This window comes from Sapajus apella, unplaced genomic scaffold (assembly GCF_009761245.1).
Source record: "Sapajus apella isolate SASKATOON/1434 unplaced genomic scaffold, GSC_monkey_1.0 scaffold36, whole genome shotgun sequence".
Lineage (NCBI taxonomy): Eukaryota > Metazoa > Chordata > Mammalia > Primates > Cebidae > Sapajus > Sapajus apella.
The window spans coordinates 9723300-9744850 of NW_022436976.1; the positions used below are offsets into that span (position 1 = coordinate 9723300).

The 21551-nt window shown below is 37.0% G+C and overlaps 1 long non-coding RNA gene across 1 annotated transcript in view; it reads left to right on the forward strand.

The window, feature by feature from the left end:
- The window catches only part of LOC116564088, a 69765-nt gene that overhangs the window by 23793 nt on the left and 24421 nt on the right, over positions 1-21551 (forward strand). Inside the window, exon 3 of the long non-coding RNA XR_004274714.1 lies at positions 19051-19148. This is a non-coding gene — a long non-coding RNA (uncharacterized LOC116564088). The remainder of the gene's footprint in view (positions 1-19050; positions 19149-21551) is intronic.

Consider the following 21551-nt stretch of genomic DNA (forward strand, 5'->3'; position numbering starts at 1 on the left):
TTCCTGTGTTCACCTATTCTGTATACTTATCTTTAAGGTGTGTCTCCTACAAAAAAATATATTTTGTGTATGTCATTATTTGTCACATATCCTATTTCATTTATTTCCTGATATGTTGAAGCCTGAACCTGCCACCTTACTGTTTTGATTGTGTTTGTTCCATTTATTTTACATTTCTGGATCTATACTTGGTTGCCTTCTTTTGGATTAAGATTTACTACCTATTACTACATATTATCATTTTGGATAGCTTGTTGGATGTTTAATCTTTTATTTTTTCAATTTTTAGCGATTACCTCAAGATTACAATTAATGTTTGACTTTAAAATCTAGTATCAATTTGTACTTTCACCATTTCCTGGATGAAAGAAGGAATTTGGAATTCAATTCAAAAAGGAATTTGGAAAACTTTAACTCTGTTTACCCTCCTCATGCCTACTAGTTATTATGTCATACCTCTGTTGAACATATATTTAAAATTCTACCAATTTATCATTTCTATGGTTTTATGTCATTAATATTTACTTACATATGTATCTTTTTAATTGCTCTTTACTGCTTTCTACATCACATTGTTTCCAGTTGTGACATGTTATCTTATGCCTTAAGAAATTATGTGACATTTATTTCAACACAGGTTTACTGGTGAAAAATTAATTTGTGTGAAAATTTCTTTGTTTTGACTTCATATTTATAGGATATCATAGCTAATTGTAAAATTCAAGGTTGGCAACTTTGGAAATGGTGTTACATTATCTTCTGATTTAATCATTTCTGTTGAGAAGCCAGCTGTCTGTATAATGGTAGCTCCTTTGAAATTAATGTATCTTTTTTCTTCTAGATGCTTTTGGGATTTTCTCTTTGCACTTGTTTTTTCCCAGTTGTAGTAGGAAGTGCCTACGTGTTGTTTTCTTTGCATTTTTCTTTCTTAGAATTTAAAGTACTTCTTGAATCTATGGCTTGATGTTTTTCTTGTTTCAGAAAATTATTTGGCCATATATATTGAAATATTCTGTCTACTTCATCTAAAACTTCAATAGAAAGTATGTTAATCTTTTCTTCTTATTTCAAAGCCTAAATATTCACTACTGACCTATCTTTTAGTTCACCTTTTAGTCTTCTCTTTAGCTATGTCTAGTCAGCTATGAAACTCATCTACTGAGTTCTAATTTTCCATTTTTGAAGTTTTCAGTCATAGAATTTCTTTTTGATTTTTTAGTTATCTGCTGAATTTTTTTCTGGCTGTATTTTTTCTTGAATATACAAGCCACAGTAATTTTTAATAAATGAAAACTTCAGTATTTATATTTCCCATAGCTTCATTATCATTGTTTTATTGTCTGCTATTTACTTTGTTCATTTATTCTACTGGTCTGCGTAGTAGGTTTTTACGTATTTACTTTTTAGATTTTGTGGGTCTTTTGTATATGAAAAAAATACAGAAATAACTTGGTTCTGGTTGATAGTATTTTCTTTCAGAGAGGGTTTAATTTTTCTTGGCAGGCAGTTAGGCTGGGGGCAGTTCAGTTTCAGACTCATGTGATTAGAATGTTGGTTCATGTGGGCTAGTTTACGTCTTGTTAGCCTTTCTTCTATTGAGTAGTCCTTCAAGGGTCTTAACTGAAAGCTGTGAATGTTTTCCAGAGCTGCTCTCTTTGTTGGACTTGAACTTGAACGTTTTTCTCCCTATCCTTATGAGACTGCTAAGAACACTGGTTAGCATTCCAGGCTCTGGGGGCTGCCTACAAATCAGCAAGTGCTTTGAAGGGAAACGCAGAACTAAATGTCAGGCCCACCTCCTTGCACTTCCCTTCACTGAGAACCTTGGCTCTTAATATCCTTGTTTCTTCATGGCTCCCTGGTGTTTTCCAACAGATTTTTTGGGGTTCATATTTTATCCAGGCTTCTCAGTTGTTCTTGGCAGTAAAGGTTAGTCTTATACAAGTTAATATGCCATCACTGGGATCAGAAACTCTTATTGAGCTTTTCAATTGTAACTTTTGATGTATACATCCTATCTTTATTAGTAGGTGGTAAATTCCTAGAAGGTAGGTATATTTTTTATTTGCAAGACCTTGCCTTACAAATATATACATATATTTACTAACTGAATTAATACTTTTTTATTGGATGTCTTCCATTGTAAGAAATAATGCTGAACTCAATTTTTTCACAAGTTAAAATTTCTAACATAAAATGCTATCGAAGAATCATTGTGATAAATGAATATAGACTCAGAAAAGTGAACCAGCTAAACTACATCAAAGCTTTAAAATAATGTCAAAAGAGTCAGATACAGAAATTCTGAAAACCTTTAACTCCCCAGGATTTATTCATTCTACATGAAATAGGTGTTCTCCTGGTGACACTTTGATCCAACAGCCTCGTGTTGTCAGAGTTTAGAAGCCTTACGGCCTCAAAGTGCTCCTCTGATTTCTATCCAAAACTATAATCAGGTTTTGATCCATTTTAGAAAAGAGGCCTGATCTCTGGAGTACAGTGGCAGCCATGGTGCCAGAGGAATCGCCGTGCGTAGACCAAAGGCCCAGTGAGGGGTAAACAACTGATAAATGCGCAGCTGCAAATGTTTGGCTACTTCCTTCTTCCTTTTCTTTGATTGCTTGGCATAATGATATTTATTTCTAGTCTTTTTAATAGCAGTTTTAAAATTGTCATTTATTTCAGAAAGATTTTTTAGTGTTTATTATGGACTAGCAGGCAGATACTAGGGCTGGTGGATGCAAAGAGGGATACGAAAAATATTAAATACAACCCTTGTTTCCAAAACAAAACCCTTGTTTTCATCTCTTTCTGTCTCGTGTGTGTGTGTGTGTGTGTGTGTGTGTGTGTGTGTGTGTGTGTGTGAGAGAGAGAGAGAGAGAGAGAGAGGGAGAGAGAGTATGTATGATGAAGACAGTAAATAGTCTAGACATAAAGAAACCAGAGCCAGCTTCCAAATTCCAGATTGAAGCCTCGCTGTGGAAAATATATGGTTATTGAATGAAGAAATTGATTTCAAGAAAATTGTGAGAGTCTAGCTTCTGATTGCTGCAGAAAGTACTTAGCTCTGAGTTGCTTTCAATTGAAGTCACAGAAGATGGTAAGTTAGGTTTACAGGATTTGGCAAAGGTTATTTCCAAACAAAGACACCTCCAAATTTCTGCCTATTCTTGTCAATGCAGAAGAGATTTTGAGATTCCAACAGACAGGAAGATTTGGGAACTCACAGTTTCTAAAATAACAGTTTTAATCTGAGTTGGACAGTCCGGAAAATATGGACAGGGGAACTCTTTCTGGGGATTATGAGACTGTAGCCAGGTTCAGAAAAGAAAGTTCCACACTTCAGCCCACCCCTAACCATCAGTCCTAGGAATCCGACCTAGGAGAGAGTCTTACTGCCTTAGATTGAATGGTTTTATAACAGTTGAGTGGATTATTTGATGTGGTTGGTCTGCAGATATAATGTCTGACTTATTAAATCTTTTATTTTACCAGGGAAGAAGAAGAACAATGGTGGTAAGCACTTCTTTTTTTTTTTTTTTTTTTGAGACAAAGTCTTGTTCTGTCACCCAGACTGGAGTGCAGTGGCATGATCTCGACTCACTGCAAACTCCACCTCCTGGGTTCAGGCAATTCTCCTGCCTCAGCCTCCTAGCTGCGATTACAGATACCTGCCATCATGGCTAATTTTTTTTATTTTTGTAGAGACAGTGTTTTACCATGTTGGCCAGGCGGTCTTGAACTCCTGACCTCAGGTGATCCACCCGCTTTGTCCTTCCAAAATGTTGGGATTACAGGCATGAGCCACCATGCCTGGCCAGCACTTCTTTTTGAACTCACTGATGAAATCATTCTAACAATGTTTTTACTGTCCAAACTGAGGACTATAGTGTTTTGATAATTAAGAGAAAGCATTTCGTTAAATTAGTCCTTCTTTGTCCTGTATTTATTGAGTACACAATGTATCTACTGCTTTTATGAGCTTACTGGGGACTCATAAATGAAAGATTCTGTTATTTACAATAGTTCTGACTGCTAGTAATAGAAAACCTCAAAATAATAGGCCAGCATGTTGCCTATTACTAGGTAATTTCTGCTGTCTGTGTTGTCATGGTCCAAGTTGGCATACATGTTCCTAGGACAAAGTAAAAGGACAAAGGAGGGGTGTCAGTTGTCCAGTTTTTACTTTTTGTTATGGTTATTTCAGCTACATACAATAAAATTCACTTTTGTGTTTTAAGTTTCAACACATATTTAGATTTGTGTAACCACCACTGTAAATAGGATGCAGAATGATCCCATGATCCACCAGATTCCTTCATGCTGCTCTTTTGGAGTCACTGCCTAACCCACCCAACTCTTGGCTACCACTGACCTGTTTCTCCAACCCTATAATTTTGCCTTTTCAAGAATATTATATACATAGAATTATACAGTACTGAATTCTTTCCTATGGCATAATGCATTTGAGATTTATCCATGCTATTATGTGAATGACAGGTCATTCCTTTTTACTGAAGAGTAATATTTCATTGTGTGGCTGTACCACAATTAATTCACTCACCTATTGAAGGATTTTTTTTCAGTTTGGAGCGATTAAAAATAATGTTGATATGAATATTCATGTACAGGTTTTTGTTCTGAACATAAATTATTTTCTTAAGTGCATGGGAGTAAGATTGCCAGGCTATAGGGTGAATGTACATCTAATATTATAAAAAATGGCCGAACTGTTTCCAATGTGGCTGTACCATCTTGTATTCTTTTCTACAATGTGTAGTGACATATGCAATGGTTAATATTGAGTGCCAACTTGATTGGATTGAAAGCTGCAAAGTATTGTTCCTGGGTGTGTCTGGGCATGTTGCCAAAGGAGATTGACATTTGAGTCAGTGGACTGAGAGCGGCAGACACACCCTCAATTTGGGTGGGCACCATCTAATCAGCTACCAGCATAAACACAGGCATGAAAAGAGCAGACTGACTGAGTCTTCTGGCCTCCATCTTTCTCCTATGCTGGATGCTTCCTGCCCTCAAACATCAGACTCCAAGTTCTTCAGCTTTTGGAATCTTGGACTGACACCAGTGATTTGTCAGGAGCTCTTCAGTCAACAGACTGAAGGCCGCACTATCAGTTTCCCTACTTTTGAGGTTTGTGACTTAGACTGGCTTCCTGGCTCCTCAGCTTGCAGACGGCCTATCATGGGACTTCACCTTGAGATTGTGTGAGTCAGTTCTCCTAATAAGTTCCCCTTCATATGTTCATCTATCCTATTAGTTCTGTTCCTTTAGATAACCCTAATACAATGTAAAATTATTTCAGCATATTTGTTGAAAATACTATCCATTCTTTATTAAATTGCCTTTGTATCTTTGATAAAACTCAATTCAACTTACGTATATGGAATTATTTCTAGACTTCCAATTCTGTTCTACTGATTTATTATGTCTAGGCTTTCATCAATACCACACTGTTTTGATTACTATAGCTTTATAGTGAGTTTTAAATTTGGTAGTATAATTCTTCTAACTTTGTTCTTTTTCAAAACGATTTTTGTCCAGTGTAGTTCCTTTACCTTTCCATAAGATTTTAGAATCAGCTAGTCTATATGTACAATAAAATCCTGCTGGGAATGTTATTTATATTTCTTAAATATATAAATGTCCTTAAAAGGATAGTTTGGAAAAAGGAGTAGCCAGTGTCTTGCTTGCAAGACATAAAATAATGTGATATACTCATGAAGAATTGTCTTCCCAAATTTATCCCTACATATTTCTTTTTTGTTTTTGTAGCTATTGTAAATGGTCCTTCTTTTCTTTAGTTTTTAATTGTTCATTGTCTATATATATATATATATATATACACACATACAAATGACTTGTGTATGCTGATTTTCTTCCCTGTAACATTCCTAATGTTCATAATTAGTTCTAGAATTTCTTTTGTAGATTTGTTGGAACTTTCTACATAAATAATCTAGTAATCTAGGAATAGGGAGAGCTGTGTTATTTTTGTTCCCTTATTATGCCTTTTATTTCTCTTCCTTGTCTTATTGCACTGGCTAGAATTTCTAACACAGTGATAAATAGTATTGATGAAAGAAGCCATCCTTTTCTTGCTACAAAATGTAGAAGAAAAGCATCCAGTCTTTTACCATTCAATGTAATATTAGGTTGTCAGTTTTTAGTAGATGTCATATTTCATACAGATTTAAAGAATCCCTTTCTCTACTTTCTTTCTCTCTGTGATTTCTGTCATACACTCTGGCTCTCAGAGGCACATTTTTCTGATATCCCGTCCAGACACTCAGGCTGTTGGCCTCCCTGGGTTGCACTGCCCTTCCCTCAATTGGGTCTACCTTGAAGTGGAGAATTCAGAGAAAAGAACCTTCAGTGCCATTCTGCCACTGCCACCAGACTATAGAGATGCTGCTTCATTACTGTGGCTCTGTCCTGCAGGGGCCTGCTCTTCTGGTCCTCTGATTGGAGAAAGAAAGAATTTTTATTAGAGATTTATCTGACCATGCACAATGTACTATTCTGGGATTTTGGACACCCTAGAGTGTAATCCAGGAGAGACAAGAAGAAAAAAAAACCCACAAAAACAAAAATCAGGAACTTATTGCTATATGGGACATTCTTCAAATTTTTGCTTCTATCCCCAGTCTGTCATTACTTATTTTTCAAAGTTATCAGATACTTCCTTTAATTTTCTTTTCAAGAATTTTAGCTGGAATTAATAGGAGATAGGATGGATTGCGCCAGCTTCTTAAATGAAGGCAGAAAACTGCAAGATATCCCTCTTTTCTTTGAGACAGAGTCTCGCTCTGTCACCAGGCTGGAGTGCAGTGGCACGATGTTGGCTCACTGCAACCTCCATCTCTCTGCAATTGCTTTGCCTCAGTCTCCCATGTAGCAGAGATTACAGGCACATACCACCAGGCCGAGCTATTTTTTTCATATTTTTAGTAGAGACAGGGTTTAGCCATGTTGGCCAGGCTGGTCTCAAACTCCTGACCTCAGACAATCTGCTGGCCTCAGCCTCCTAAAGTGCTGGGATTACAGGTATGAGCCACCGTGACTGACCCGCCGGATTAAGGAGGTACCAGCTTCATGATTGTACAACACTCATGCTTACACTTCATTGACCAGAACTTAATAATAAGACCATATCCACTTGCCAGATGCATGACTATACGTTCAGCCAAAAAGTAGAGGCTCTGGCCATATGGAAGGTAAAGCTCTGGCCTTATCTTCAAAAATTACAAAGTCTAATATAGAAGATAGGCATGAAAATAATCTGTTACACTGTTATATTGTAAGTGCTATATGAGAAATTTGTCCTTATGAGCATAGTTTCTACACTGGGGTCTCTGGGTGCTTTAAGGGAAGTCATGCAGATCCTAAAAGTATTGGAATATTTTGAGAAACTTAACAAATGTTATATGCTTTACCTTTGATTTGGGTTCTAAAAGTGAATAAAGCATGGCACTGCTTTCTTTTGGGCTGGAATTCTATTAATTCAATTAGTAATTCTAATTTTCTCATTCAAATGAGAAGTTTAGAATAGTAAAATTGCTGTTATAGGACGTGAAAAACAAATTACTTGTTTCATAATAAATGCAACGTAGTAGACAATATCTTTCAAAACATGGAGTCTCATATCACTGGTAGATTTTCTTAGTCTATATTCTTGTGACAGTAGATAGCCAAATAATAAAAATCCAATTAAGTTCTTAGACAGTTTGAAACAAAAAAGAACAGGGACATTTATTGGCTAATGTAACTGGGAAAAACATTCTTGAAAAAGCATCAGTCACAATTTTTTGTTGGAGGAGGTTCAAAAGATCACCAGCTCTTTGTCTCTTCACTTCTTTGTAGCATAGGCATTTTTACCGTTTAGGGCAAGATAGCTGTTGGCCAGATAGGCTGTTAACGTAATATCCTCATAGTAATACCACTGGGAAGAGCCAGTTCTTCCTCCAAAAATCTATGCATCCATCACAGGGAAGGAATATGATTGTTCATGCTTGTGATAGAAGCCTATTCCCACAGATCCCCATGGCCAATATGATATGGTAAGTTTAATGCATCCTGGATTATAGAACCACTTTTACGACCATATTTTGTTACGAGATGAATAGAGGAAGAAAAGAATGTGTTTTGGAGAAAGAATACTAACAGCTACTCAATACTAATAAGTGCAATAAGAAATATTACACCTAAAGTTAGTTTCCTATGTTTTCTTTTGGTTGGGTCTCTTATTTTTCATGCCTATACTTTCCATCAAGTTTTTCATTTGTTAGAGGTCATGAAAGAAGTTTCTGAAATTGTTATCTATAATATATTCTAAACTTAAGTTTCTTCTTTCTGTCAAGAGTTATGAATTGTCACTTTGTATCCATAAATCAGGGATACTTTCTGTCATTAAAGCCAGAAGGGAAATCTCAACTTTATTTTAGCCATAGGTGGTGGAGATCTGAAGCTATTTTATTTTTTTTCTCTATCCCTTTGCCACATTCCAGCTGTGATATAGATAACCTAGCACCAGACTTGAGAACTAATTTAAAATATAGTTTCCTACTTTAAAAAACATTCCCAAACTATTTTCACTTAAACTTTCAACAGTCATTTAGTAAATGTTTGTTAAATGAGTAAATGAATGGTTGGTGCCTAATAAATATTATTAATTCAGAATATCAAATATCAAAATGATATTTTATCTTTTTTGAGATTTTATAATTTCCTTTCTATATACATTGATGTACGTGTTTCAACCTAAGTTTAAAATTTCATTTCAGCTTCTTCTTCTTTTTTTCTAGACTGTGACTTATGCATTTCTGGAAACAGTATTACTGACATCATATCAATTTTTAAAACTTGAATGCATTTCTCATTCCTTCTGTCTTTCCATCATCTCGGACCCTATTCAGCGCCAACATGTCTGGGATTCTAAATTCACAATGTGTTTGTTCCTGTTTGGGAAGCCAAATTACAAACAATTCACATACATTTAGCAACAGATTTTAATTTTTTAACTGTCAATAAAGATTGAATGAACACACTTTTATTCCTACCTCCTCATTCTTCTTTACTTCCTTTCACCACCATGACCTCTACTGTAAATGTGTAATCAACTTGTATATCCCCTATGCAAAATGCTTGGGATCAAAAGTGTTTAAAATCTTAGATTTTTGAATATGTGCATTTTACTTACTGGTTGAGCACCCCTAACAAGAATATCTGAAATAAAAATGCTCCAATGAGCATGTTCTTTGAGTATCATGTCAACATTCAAAAAGTTTCCAATTTTGGAGCATTTCAGATGTCAGATTTTTGTATCAGGGATACTTAACCTGTATTCTTTTTTACTGGTTATTTGCATGCTTTTAAAGAGGTAACTTTTCAAAGTCCCCTTTTCCCCCTAATGATTTGTTTTCCATGCAAAGTCAACTACATAAGGTTATTTCTAACTGGATCCATCCTTTTCCGGTTATAGACTTGATTTATTACAACTGTATATTTTGGTTGTTTTGGACATGAAGAACTATGGAAACTTTGCTAATAAACATCAAGATGGAAAGCGAAGACATCAGTATTCTATCCTCTCCTTTTTACTGAGTATGTAAAATGCACATACCTTTTCTCAGATTCAAATGTCTTATTGCAAAGGCTTTTTTACCTCTTCTAGGCAGAGATGGTACTACAGCTTGAATGTGTTTCCTAAATTCATGGTTTGGAAGTTTGATTTCCAATGTAACTGCATTGGGAGGTGGGGCCTAACAAGAGGTGATGGTGTCAGGAGGGTGGAGTCCTCATGAGTGGATGAATATTGTCACTGAAGTAGTGGGTTAGCTATAAGAAGAGTGGGTTGTTATAAAAAGAGGTCCACCCCTGCTTTCTCTTTTGCATGCTTACTTCCACCTTCAGCCCTTCCACCATGGATGACCCTTGCCAGATGCTCTTGGACTTCCCAGCCTCCAAAAGCATGAACCAAATAAATACCTGTTCTTTATAAACTACCTGTCTCAAGTATTCTGTTACAGAACAGAAAACAAACTAAAACAAAACAATTCGTACCTAGAAGTGGGTTGTTACTCTAACAGATACCTGAGAATGTTAAGTGGCTTTGGAATTGGATAATGGGTGAAGGCTGAAAGACTTTGGAGGAATACGCTAGAAAACATCCATACTGCAGTGAATAAAGTGTTAAAGGCAGTTCTGGTGAAGGCTCAGAAGACACTAGAACCAGAGAGAGCCTGAGTCTACTTATAGATGAGTTAAGTGGCCATGACCAGAATGCTGGTAGAACTATGGACAGGAAAGGCCTTTCTGATGAAGTCTCAGAGCGAAATGAGGAAGAAGTGTTGGAAACTAGATTAAAGGTCATCTTGTTATAAAGGTACAAAGAACTTGGCTGAATTGTGTCTGTGTCCTAGGACTTTATGAAATACAGAACTTAAGAGTATGATGAACTAGAACATCTAGTGGAAAAGCTATCTGATCAGCCAAGCATTACGCCTACTGCATAGTTACTTTTCACCACATACAGCGACATGCAAGAGAAAAAAAATAGAGGCAAAATTTTTAGTTAAAAAGAAGCAGAGGCCAGGCGCAGTGGCTCATGCCTGTAATCCCAGCACTTTGAGAGGCCGAGGTGGGCGGATCACAAGGTCAGGAGACCGATAGCATCCTGGCCAACATGGTGAGACCCTGTCTCTACGAAACATACAAAAATTAGCTGGGCATGGCAGCATGTGTCTGTAATCCCAGCTACTCAGGAGGCTGATGCAGGAGAATTGCTTGAACCCGGGAGGCGGAGGGTGCAGTGAACTGAGATTGTGCCACTGCACTCCAGCGTGGCGACAAAGCTAGACTCTGTCTTAAAAAAAAGTTTGGAAAACTTTTATATGACCAAGTGACCCATTGTTCGATTAATATGGCTAGAAGGAAGCCAGGTGCTATTAGTAAAGACAAGGAGAGAAAGATCCTGAAGGCATTTCTAAGATCTTCCAGGCTACCCTTCTATTATAGGCTCAGACCTCTAAGAGGGCAGAATGGTTTTGGGAAATGGATCCAGGAAGACCTTCAAGAACTTGCTGGCCAGGGATACCTCAAGACTTTGCTACCCGCATTCTGATGAAGCACTCTTTGGCTGTTCTAGCTGCACCTCGAGAAGGCTCAGGTGTAACTCAACATGCTGCTCCAGAAGATACAAGCTGTAAACCTTGGTGGTAATTCTGTAGGCATAGCTTCCTCTATCCGGATTACAAATAATGTTGCAGACAGGCTGGGGGCCTAGGTAGAGACATGCCACAGGGGCATAGCAGACACAAGGAATCTCCAGCTAGGGGAATGCCCAGAGGTTCTGTAGGGTCAGTGCCACTGCCAAAACCACGGATCTGTAGGGCCACCACCATGCAACTCTAACTGATGAAAGCTATTGAGCAGACTGAACCCGGTAAAGCCTTAGGGGTGAGGCTGTCTGAGGTTTTGAGTGCCCAGTCCATAACTCCCCAGTGCATCCAGGATGTGGGACGTGGAATCAAAAAAGATTATTTTTCATCTTTAAGACTTAATGTTGTTTTCTCTGTGGAGTTTCAGACTTATCTGGTAACCAACTATCCCTCTTTTCTGACCCATTTCTCCCTTTTGGAATGGAAATGTCTGTCTTGTGCCTGTCTCACTATTGTATTTTGGAAGTAGATAACTTGTTTTGATTCCATAAGCTCATAGCTGGAAAGTCTTTGCCTCAAAGTGAATCATGCTTTGAGTCTTACCCATATCTGATTTGAATGAGTCTTTGGACTTTTGCGTTGAAACTGAATGAGTTAAGATTTGAGGGCTATTAGGATGGAATGAATGTATTTTGCATTATGAGGACATATATTTTGCGTGCTGGGGAAGAATCTTATTTTTATGTGTCTCCCAAATTCATGTGTTGGAAACACAATCCTCATTGCAACAATGCTGGGAGGTGAGGCCTAAGAGGAGGTAACTGGTCATGAGAGCAGAGCCTCCATGAAGATTAAAGTCATCTCTAAGGGAGTAGGTTAGTTACACAGAGAGAGGGTTGTTTTAAAAGGGAGCCAACTCCTGCTTTCTCTCTAGCATGCCCAGTTCCTGCTACTGCCTTCTGCCATGGAATGACTCTCACCAGAGGCCTAGGTCATGCTCTTGGATTTCCCAGCCTCCAAAACTAAGAGCAAAATAAACTTCTATTATTTACAAACTACCCAATCTTGTGTATTCTGTTATAACAAGAGAAAACAGACTAAGACAGAAGAGAGGTAGGTAGCTTATAAGATATCACCCCTCTCCAACTATCCTGACTTCTGGTATTGTGTGATTCTCTCTCCTTGAGTTACTTGCCTCTGACCGATAAGATAAATTAATATTGAAGGGATGTCATGTCCATGATTTGATTACAAGAGGTTATAATTTTTATCTTGCTAGAATATCCTCTCTTTTGGTGACTTTAATGAAGCCAGTTGCCATAATGTGATCTGTCCCAACAGAGGTCCACATAGCAAAGAACTAATCACAGCCTCTAGCTAACAGCCATCAAGGAATTGAATATGACCGAAACCATATGTGCTCAAAAGGGAATCCTTCCATGGTTGAGCTTTCAGATGAAATGTCAGCCTTAGTTAATACTTTGCTGCTTTGTGAGACACCACAAGGAAGAGAACCCATATAAACCATACCTGTATTCCTGACTTGTAGAAACTGTGGTGTAATGAATACATACATTTAAGCTGCTATATTTGTGATAATTAACTACACAGTTAGTGCTCAACTTACGACCATGGTCAGGACCACGGACTGGTCGTAACATGATTTGGTCGTAAGTTGAGTAGGTTGTATGTACAGTTGAATTGGTGCACACGGAGATGGTAGTGCTGCCGGAAGCTGGTCCGCACTGTTGTACGCCCAGCTGGGCAACGTTTGTGCTGCCAGACGCGGAGCAGTCGTGGCTAGTGATTGTGGTCGTAAGTTGCATAGGTGGTAAGTCGATCAATACGTGTAACTAACAAAGATGGCTACTTTTTCTTTTCTGGTTTTATGGCATTTCTGTACATATTTCTATCATACCACTTATCACATCCTGTTCTTCATTTTGTAGATGACTCCCAAGTTTAAATCTTTAAGATAAACCTATCTTTTGAGATTTATAAGTGAATCTGACTCCCAACTTTAAATCTTTAAGGTAAACCTATCTCCTGAGCTTTATAAGTAAATCTTCACTTCAGTGTCCTATAAGTGCTTCAAGCTGAACATATCTAAAACTTAACTCATCTTTAGCTGTTTCTTCTACTACACTTTTTCTATCAAATAATAGTAGCAATGTCTGCCCAGCTCTTCAAGCCAAAAACATATGAATTGTCCTTAGTTTCTTTCTCCTTCCTGTGATCCTTCTAAATGGCAAATCAGATATAATACTCTTTTGTTTAAAACCTTTCCACGCTTTTGCTGCACTGCTCTTATAAATAAAGTTAAAACTCTGTATTACAGCCAGTAAGGCTTGAGTGATCTGACCTCTGATGTAAATGGCTTATCTCTAACCACCACCTTCCACCTCTCACCTCAGTAGTTTTCCTCTGCATTAGCCCATTTTTGCATTGCCATAAAAAATTACCTGAATTAGGTAATTTATGAAGAAAAGAGGTTTAATTGGCTCACAGTTCTGCAGGCTGTACAGGAAGCATGGTATGGCATCTGCTCAGCTTCTTCAGAGGCCTCAAGGAGCTTTTACTCCTGGTGGAAGACCAAGCAGGAGCAGGCATGTCACATGGCCAGAGTAAGGGCAAGAGAGAAAACTGGTGGAGGAGCGGAAGGTGCCATGTACTTAAACAGCCAGATCTCCTGAGAACTGTCGCTATTGCAAGGACAGCACCAGGCCATGAGGGATCTGGCCACGTGACCCAAACATCTCCCACCAGTCTCCACCTCCAAGACTGACATTACATCTTATCATGAGATCGGGAGGGGTCATCCAAACTATACCATCCTCCAACCAGTCATTCTAGACGTCTTTCAAATTCCAGAAATTGTCATGCTTTCTTTCTTTATTAAGACTCCCTGTATTATTCCATTCTTTGTCCATGCTTGGCCTTTTTTACCTCCCTTTTGCTCTATTCATTTCCACTCATTATGCTGATCTCAGTTTAAATTAATTTGGCCAAGGAAGCCTATGTTGGGAATCTCGAGTTGTGTGCCTACCCAGCGACGCTGGATTGCCTAACTACTCAACCTCATTTGTGTTAAGACTTCTTCTATGAGACAATATCCCCAAAACATTTGTATTTCTCCCATCCCAGCACTTATTCCATTGTTTAGAAATGCCTATTTAATTGTATCTCTCATTACACTGTAAACTCCACAAAAGCAGGAGTTTTGGCAGTGAATGCTTTATATCTAGAAGAGTGTTCAGTTCTGATTTGTACTTCCTGTTCACTCTGGTGTTATCTTGTCATGTGCTTATTGGCTATTTGTGCATCTTCTCTTATGCAGTGTTTATTCAAATTGTGCACTTTTAATTAAGGTGTTTGTCTCCAAATTGTTGAATTTTAAGATCTATCTGTCTCTCTATCTCACTATCTATCATCATCATCTGTTGGATACGAGTCCTTCATCTCCTATGCATATTACAAATTTTTTCCAGTCTGTGGCTGGCTTTATCATTTTCTTAATAGTCTCTCTCAAAAAGGAGTTTTAAAATTTGATGAAATCTCATTTATCAATATTTTTTCTTTCATGATTTTTGCTTTTTGTCCTAGGAAATGTTTGCCTACCCCAAATCATGAAGATTTTATCCTTTGTTTTTATTATAGGTTCATCTTTTATGTTAGTTAAGTTATCCATTTCACATTAATTTTTCATTTTTCTTTTCATACAGATTCTAGTTTTTTCAGCAACATTTGTCAAAAGACTATTTTTCCCATTGAATTATTTTGCCATTTCTATAAAAAATCAATTAAAGTAAATCAATCAAATACGTATTTATTTCTGGACTCTAGGTTACAGAAATGACCAGAGCTCATGAGATCATGTAGGTGAGCAAGTCAGCTAATATGTGAAGACAGAGACTGACTAGCAAAGAATATTAGACTGCAGCAGAAACTGAGAGGAGACAGGGAAGAGTACTGCTTTATGATCTTGCAAGTAGCCATCTTTTCTTCCTTTATTCTTCTTGTCTACCTGGAGTAAATCACCTACAATGTAGGACAATAATTTTTTTTTTCTGGAACCTAATGGATTACTTCCAGGAAGACATAACTAGATTATTTAGAACACGGGATCCATTTAATAAAATACAAGGGTGTGACACCTCTATTACATTTTCTTTGGGGGACAGGTAAACGTTGGGACAGGTGCATTTTATGATTTTAGCTTTCATGGTGTGCTTCTTGGCCCTGCTGAAGTCTCCAATTAGATGCATATAGCTATCATTACATTAGAAAATTTTCATTCAAGCACTCTAGATAAGTATAGATGAAACTGTCATAAGAAAAGGCATAATCAGGGTAATTCACATTCATGGTAACTCCTAAAGCTGAGAGTGAATGCATATCAAGAATAATAATACAAGACTAATTGATCTACATGGATAAAAGGGATAAAATGGATCCATATTTGCACCTACATTGGTTTCACATCATATGCTATTTGAATTCACCGCTCACTTTAAAATGTCTTTGAAAGGTGCTATTTGTTCAATGATTACATTTTAAAATAGTACTAGAGCCTTGTCTGAACCCTGTAGCCCCTAGCAGATTCCAGAGAAGATAGAAGAATTCTGAGCATTTTACTATATGATAAAGGTTTTCATTTCATTCGTCAAAAATAAACCCTATATTTTCAAATAAATATTGCTCTTCTACAAGACACTACTGTCAGGGATCCTCACGTTGTGTTAGATGAAAGCATCTTTATGTCTTGGCACTGTCTTCTGTATTAACCATTTCTATAAGGCATTGCTGATAGCAGTTGAAAATGCACTTCCTGAAATCCAGCATGTACTGTACCATCCTGAGAGTCTAAACCACCTTATAGGTATAGTTGAACACTACTTGTACATACAATGCAATGATCATTTTAATATCAGAATCATTGTGTCCTTACGCTTCTTAGGCTTTTGTATTACATGTAACATTTTTTGTTTGCATCACTTTTGCGGCCATTACCTTGTTCTGAGTCATCTTGTAGTTATTTGGAAGTTTTATTTTTTAAAATTCATTAGTAAACTTAAATATAAATACTGCATTCTACGTATCTCTGTATTCTCCAAAGCTTTAATAAAGTACCATGAATTTGATTATATTTAAAGTATATTTGTTGAGATGATAGTTTTACATATATATCAATAAAGACCAGGATGAATTCCTTAAATATATATAAATCATATCATCAACCTTTCTTTCTAGTTGCGTTGCCAGGAACACAATTAAGCTCATGAGCTATCCAATTCTCAGTAATGAGAAGACAGGTTTGACAGTGTGGGATGATTAAAATGCTTAATGTTCAATTAGCCTTCTTGGATTAAGTCTAGTAAAGGAAAAGGTAGGTAATTTAAAGTTGTATTATGGAAAATATTATTTTACAAAAATCTTAAGAGGGCAATTTGAAAAGGACATTGATTGCTCTAAACTTAAAATATCCAAGGCATCATTTTGAAACTACAAAGACCAGCTAAAAGGGTTATAAATACACTGAAAGTGAAAAGTACAGACTAGAAAACTGAAAAATGCAACAAAATTCGATATGAAGAATTTATTTAATCTAGCAGAAATAGGAAAAGGTGGACAATATAAATGACTCCTAAATCTACAGTGACATCCATTATCACAAATTACCAACATGAGAAATGCTGCAATACTAAATGTAATTTTCTTGAGTCATTACATTTCAAGTACATATCACATAGCTAGTATATAAAAATATGGATGTATAAAATGTGAATGAATTTTCCCCACTGGGAAGCAAAAGAACTTATACCTTTTTGTGAGGCGTTATGAGAATGAAGTCAGCAATCAGCGGTAGTAGAGCTGGGGGGTGGTGGTGGGGAGGTTGTCAAGGAGAAGGGAGTGTGTGTGTGCGTGTGTGTGTGTGTGTGTGTGTGTGTGTGTGTGAGTGTATACCTACCGTTAATTGAATGCACTTCCAGAACTTGGGAACCAGCTCTGAATATGAACTAGGTGAAATTTTCTATCATCAGAAATAACCTTTTTTACAAAATGGCTTCTGAATATGCTTCTGCTAAGACAAGGGTAAACATTTTAGTAAATTTTTTTTTTTTAAAGCTTCAGAGTTGCATCCTGTTTCACAGAAGGTGCACTTTGGAAGGGATCTAGGTGGTCATTGAGTTCAACTAGCTACATAAACACATGAATTATTAAAAAGTGCAGTGATCTATCTGCAAATACTTAACACAGTTTCATTCATCCTAGAATTCTACTCTCTAATTTTGAACTATTGTAAATACTCTCCTGAGATAAAATCCATATTCTCATATATTGGCTCTATTATGTCCGATAGACTGATAGAGTTTAAAACTAACGTTGCACCTGCATTAATGCCTTTTAAGTATTTTCGTTATCTCTAAAACATTCTAGTAATCTGGCTGTTTCAAACTCCTAGTGTAATATAATTTCTAGTTTCCTCATAATCCTGGTTGCTTTCAACTTGTTCCCTCTCTTTTGAAAGAATTCTCAATTGTCTGTTTCTTTATATTGTGGTGACTTCTACTGCAATAGAAACTGGACAAAGTATAAGAAGAGCTTATTCATGTAAGAAGACGTGTTCGCTTTCTATAAATATGCAAAATTTTAAATTTCCATAGTAATCGGTTAAATGCTAATTAAAAGAAGACAGCCTTGTTTTGCATACATAAAGTCGGCAAGGTTGAAGTGCCCCATCATTTTTGGCAAGGGTTCAGGGAAGCAGCCACCACAGTATGCTGATGCAATGAAAGAAAAAAGAATCAGAGAAACGTTCAAAAATTCATTAACAAAACTGTTTAGCATATAAAGAAAAGTGACAAGGGGGAAATCGTTAAATAGCTTAGGGCACAATGTAGCTACTGAATATGTTTTAGGATAATTTAATGACTTTGAGAAAATGCTTGTAGTTCTTTATTTAGAAGACACAGCAGGCTATAAAACAAAATTATATATGTATTTTGATCGATAATATCTATAGAAAAATACTGAATGAATAGTGGGCAGTGCAATAATAGGTATCCTACTTTTCTGTCCTCAATGTTTTTGACAAAGAAAATACATTATCTGTCTATTCACTCACTGGAAAAAAACAAGTTTTGCCAGGCATGGTGGTTCACGCCTGTAATCCCAACTCTTTCGGAGGCCGAGGCGGGTGAATCACTAGAGGACAGACGTTCGAGACCAGTTTCACCAACATGGGGAAACCCCATTTCTACAGAAAATACAAAAATTAGCTGTGTGTGGTGGCGCATGCCTGTAATTCCAGCTAGACAGGAGGCTGAGGCAGGAGAATGGCTTGAATCCAGGAGGTGGAGGCTGCAGTAAGCCAAGATTGCACCACTGCGCTCCAGCCTGGGACACAGAATGAGCCTCTATCTCAAAAACAAAAAACAAAAAACGTGTTTTACAAATAATTCCAGAAGTTTTCTGATCAGTCCTGAACCTTGCTGTTTTGTTCTTAGACTCTTCTGCGTGTATCAGGGTCGTGGTGACCTTTTCATTGCTATTATCTTCTATTACAGTGTTCTAAAACCTCCAAATATTTTTCATGACTACTGCTATTAAGTCATGCTGCTGTCTTTTCAAGCCTTTTTGTTTGTTTTTACATTCGTTCCTATCAAATTTCATTTGATTTTGTTGAGTCCATATGTTGTGCTGTTAAAAGTTTTCATTTTTTTCTGTTGCTCTTTATTGAACAGCCAGGCACAGTTATGCATATTTCGCTGATTCATTTGCACGACGTTAGTGTCCTCATCTGACATTAATGTTGTTTTATCCATCAAAGACTGTGGAGTATTCCCCTCAACGTTTTTTTTTTTTAAACTAGGAAGGAAACTCATCATAATCAGCATCACCAAAAGACGTGTTGTCCAAACCATTTTAATTTGAAGGAAAACTACCATTGACTAAGGAAGACCTTTCCAAGTAAATCTGATTGTATATGTTCTACTTCTGGAGAAATGTAGACATTTGTAGGAAAATTATTTTGAAAGATTATACAGATATTTAAGTGATTTTATAATCATGGAAAATGGCATATTTGAAAAGTGTTATCAATATAGAACAAGAACTCTCAAGAATGCATGGCGTAAGGTGATGCTGGCGTACACCATATGATTGTATTAGTCAAAAATTTTGCCCAGGGACTTAGGGACAGTGAGAGTCACCACTCTGATTAAACTAAACAATTTATCCCTGTAAAGCACCACAGAATATTTTTTATCATGAATTACAACTCTTAGAAAGAGATTTAAACCTATGTCATTTACCAACTAGGCACTAAAGTTTCTTGTCCTTAAAAGAAATTTCAATTGATCTGAAAGAAGGTAAACATTGGCAGATTGTCTTCTCTAATTATATTGTTTTTAGAGTCCCAGCTAATCTCCCTCAATGGACAAACTAAGAAAATTTATATGCTAACATGCGAAATACTTTCCCCAAGGTAGCAAATAGTTTCCTATTAGGTGAAAAAGAACTCTAGGATGCAAAATTCTATTAGTGTTAAGGGAGAAGGATTCCTAGATATCTTAAAGAAAATGATGTCAAAGAGTAGAAAGTCTTGGGAAGTGAAGAAGAGTGAGGGAGAGAATGAATATAAGGTTCTCTTTTCAGAGAAATATGCCCTGTGATGTGGTGTGTCTAGTCTTTTAAAGGCATATTAGTACCTTTATTAAGTTTATATGTCAATTTTAACAAAGAAAAAAGACGGATGAGAGAAATTCCTAAATTTAAGATTCAAGAAATAGCAATTATATTTGATACAGTAAAAAATATACGTAGTACTGCATAGTACTGAAGACCAAAGGAGAGTTGAAAAAGAAAAGGCTAATCTCCATGACATCTTGCAAGGGAAATAGGCACAAAAAGAAGGGGTTAATCAGAGGTGAGGGCGCATCCATCCTACTTTAACCATAGATCACTAAGACCTTAAAACACATTTTACTTCTATTGTGGGTAGAGTTCAGTCCCTTAAAAGTTTCTCGTGTACCAGTTTCTCTCTTGCTTCCTTGGGCAAAAGAAACCATATTCTCTCTTCTTGATATAATATACCCCAGAACAATATATTGTTTCTTAGTTTATTCCTGTTCAGGTGTAGGTACTTATATCTATTTACAATTTTTTTTCCTCAAGTGTTTCTAGTGCTTGTACAAGGATTATCAAAACAACTCACCCATAGAGTTGCACAAAACTCAGTGTTTTCTTTTTTCGCTGTATGTCATCATGACTAAGAATATCATGGCAGAAACAGCTACATGTTCATCAAACTCTTTTCCTACACATTTACACAGCATTGTCCATCCCAGGCCACATGAGTGAGGCTGGCCAATAGAACGTGGGTGAACTGATATACTGTACATCACTTCCAGACTTGCCCATAAAACCTTCCAACACAAGATCTCTCTTGCTGTTTCCTCTTTAGCAGGCCAAATAGAGAGGACTCAAAGGACCTGGAGGAAGCCAAAGCCACGTGATGGAAGGTGCCTTTGTCTCTGAGTCACCCTTGGAAACAAGTTGTTGGAGAGGAACATCTATGTAGAATTCATGTTTTGGAGAGAAACAAATCTTATTCTGTTAAGCTACTGAAATTTGGGGGGTTATTGGCTATATCTGTTAGCCTCTCCCAAATAGGTATGGACTCTGGGCCAAACTGCCTTGGTTCCAATGTCATTTCATCAAAAGCTGTGTGATCATGGGCAAGCTATTTAATTTCTCTAGTGCTTCAATTTCCTTATATGTGAAATGGTGATAGTAACATTACGTACCTTACAGAATATTGGTGGAACCGAATGAGATGTACAGCCTTTTAATAAGCCTGGCATAGGCTGGGTGCAGTGGCTCATGCCTGTAATCCCAGCACTTTGGGATGCCAAGGTGGGCGGATCACAAGGTCAAGAGATCGAGACCATCCTGGCCAACATGGTGAAACCCTGTCTCTACTAAAAATACAAAAAAATTAGCTGGGCGTGGTGGTGTGCACCTGTAGTCCCAGCTACTTGGGAGGCTGAGGTAGGGGAATTGCTTGAACCCAGGATGCGGAGGTTGCAGTGAGCTGAGGTCACGCCATTGCACTCCAGCGGGCCCCCGGTTAGGGAGGGAGACTTTTTCTAAAAAAAAAAAAAAAAAAAGCCTGGCATATAAGAAGTTATTATTTCCGAAGATGACTCTCATTTTGAGATCATTTCCAAATACGGATCTCTTACAGAGTTGGATAGATAACTCTAAGCTGATTTGTTAAAAGAAAAATTATCCCAATTTGACATTCAACTGCAAGAGTATTGATTTTTGCAGAAAGAAAATAAGAGCCGAGGAAGAAGGAAAGTAAGAAAT